We start from the raw sequence: 2,623 nt of genomic DNA, 5'->3' as shown, positions 1-2,623 counted from the left end.
ACAACTACTTAACATTCTGCCAAACAAGTGTTTGAAGTTTAAAGCATGTTTGGATGTGAATCAGCTGACTGAAGGTGTTGCTCTCAGCGGAGACGCTCAGCTGGAGGCTGCGGCTCAGTGACAGGTCTCTTTTTTTCTCTGCCTCCAGACTCATTATGACCCGGTTGCTCTCCTTGGCTGACACCTGACCCCGTTCACATGCTTATTTTTCTCAGTAAGAACCAAGCGGCAACCTCCGGTCTAAAAATATTGTCCAATGCGGAAGTGTTAAAAGCTGCAGTTCATCGAGGATCCACTTGAGGCTGGCTCCGGAAGTACCAGAAGTCACATACACATGAATGGGAAAAAGCTGATCTTTACAGCATTAATAAACATGTTTACAGCCTGGTACAAAAGATGAGTGTAGTCTGGATAGCTCATTTCTCGATGTGCTCTCGCTGTGAGGGGGGTGAATTTTTTTTCTAACGCAGCAATTTCAAAGATATTGAGATTACTAGTCTTCCAATGAGAGGCACAGCTGACTGTGGGAACACTGCAGCTGTTGGCTAGGAGGCTCGAACTCCGCCTCTTTACGTCACACTGGCTCGACAGAAGCAATATGGCTGCTGCTGCTGATTGGCTTCAAAACAGCTCTTCAGAAACAGATGGGTGACGTCATGGATACTACGTCCATATTTTATACAGTCTATGGTAAGAACCAGTAGACAGAAAACTGGACACTGAGTCTTAAATATGATTCTGTTCAGTTGTCCTGTTGCAGTAAATCCACATGTTGTCTGGGTCTTCACTGACTCTGTGTCTGTGGAGATTATTTATAAGCCTGCTCCACATGTTGATATTCAGCGTGTTGATTATTCTGTACGCCTCAATATGATGGGTTCTTCTGCTGAGGCCATGTTTAAAGATGTCAACAACAAAACAACAAATCAAAACTTAATGTGGCTGAAGTTGTTTTCTTCATCCCCCGCTCACACGTGTCTCGTTCTTCAGAGATTTTTGGCCGTCAGCAAACCAGCTGAAAGGTTCAATAAGGCCACCTACTGCATGATGTCATGTAAGGTTGTGTCTGTGTACATGAAACTTTTTTTTTTTTTAATCACAGCCTTTGCGATTTGAAAATTGCATTCTATTACATCGCGATGTCGGTTTGAATTCGATTAATCGTTCAGCCCTACCCCAGGGGCCACTCCAAATCCTAAACTATGATTGGCTGTTTGCCTTGTCAGAGGTGGGGTTTCTGTTAAAATCTATAATTTGGGATGAGTTAAAAGGCTGACAGTAGATTTCTTGACTAGTGCCCTCAAATGTGACTTTGAAAAAACATCTTTTGTTAGTCCTTAAAGAATCAAGCTTAGAAGATTTATGACACTTTGTCATGTGTTTTTTTTAAGTTAAAAGGAATATAACAACTGTTTAATACTTTAATGAAAGTAGGTTGTGAAGACAGAAAGGTTAAATGTTATTTATGTGTAAATGCACTGGCCACCCCTGCCTATGTGAGAGCCTCAGTTGGGCCACCCTGGTCAGAAAGTTCTGGACACGCCCCTGCCATGGGGGTGTTGAGCTGTGAATCTTTTTTATTTTTAATTTGATAGATTGTGATGCATATTTAAAACCTCATAAAATGTTGTTGCATCATTTGACTGACTTTATTCTTTCACAGCTCAACACAGAGCTGGAGACACCATAGCCTATGGTTTACATGGAATCAGCAAAGCTCAGACACAACTAAAAGGACTGAAAGTCACACAAAAAATGAAGCCTCTATTGCATCACGATGTGGTTGCAGTTTTTATTTTACAGCCCCAGATAAAATAAATTGGTAGTACAATGAGTGTCAACACACACCAACTGCTGTGGACTACAGTGTACACACAATAAAACAGACATACAGCTGTCTCATCCTGCGGTGTTGAAGAGCTTGTGGCTGAGCTCTGAGGGCAAAGAGAAGAAGAGTAGAGCCAGGAAGAGTCCACCCGGCACAGCAGCCAGCAGCAGCACACATTGGAGCCTGTAGTTCCTCCAGACCAGGACACACAGTGTCCTCACTGGGCTCAGCAGCCATGACATGCTGGCACTGGGACGGCTGCACAGAGAGAGTCAGAGTGTGATAGCTGTCAATTGTTGTTTTATTGCAAATAACAGAAATCATGACAATTCTACTTCCACTTTCTCACACTGTGAAGTGGTCATGTACTTAACTCGTGACTATACTTTTTGCCTCTTGGGGGCAGCAAAAAAATGGTGTGAATACAACACTGACATATCACATGTGAAGATAGAGCAAACAATGGCCACATCATGCATGTAGGGCAATGCAGGACTTCAATTAACTAACAACAATAACAAAGCAACCCTGCGCGAGCCAACAAGCACACAACACTCTGCTTGATGCAGGACCTTAGGCACTACCGTCCTGTGACATCCCATGTTTTTAGAGAGGCTGCAGTTTTTGGGACCAGTCTGCAGGATGACAACGTTTTACAAAACATTGCAGTTTTGTTGTGCCACCATGCATCTTCCTTTTTGTTTTGCTTCTGTACATGCAAAAAGCTCCAAACAACTTTCAAAAGAATTAAAAATATCATGAAAATCATCATAAAAAAATAACTGTGTCAAATTT

The 2,623-nt window shown here is 42.4% G+C and overlaps 1 protein-coding gene across 2 annotated transcripts in view; it reads left to right on the top strand.

Moving 5' to 3' along the window:
* The window catches only part of LOC117827907 (dynein regulatory complex protein 1-like), a 20,752-nt gene extending 18,974 nt beyond the window's left edge, over nt 1-1,778 (top strand). Inside the window, exon 14 of one of the 2 annotated variants that reach the window (XM_034704755.1) lies at nt 1,664-1,778. The gene's annotated coding sequence lies outside the window, so the exon portion shown is untranslated. Of the gene's footprint in view, nt 1-148; nt 392-1,663 lie in introns of those variants that run through there. The other variant, XM_034704756.1, reaches the window with a different exon arrangement.
* Nucleotides 1,779-2,623: the final 845 nt, after the last annotated feature.

The sequence above is a fragment of the Notolabrus celidotus genome, chromosome 16 (assembly GCF_009762535.1).
Source record: "Notolabrus celidotus isolate fNotCel1 chromosome 16, fNotCel1.pri, whole genome shotgun sequence".
In the NCBI taxonomy this organism is placed as follows: domain Eukaryota; kingdom Metazoa; phylum Chordata; class Actinopteri; order Labriformes; family Labridae; genus Notolabrus; species Notolabrus celidotus.
This window is presented reverse-complemented; position numbering and strand designations above follow the sequence as displayed.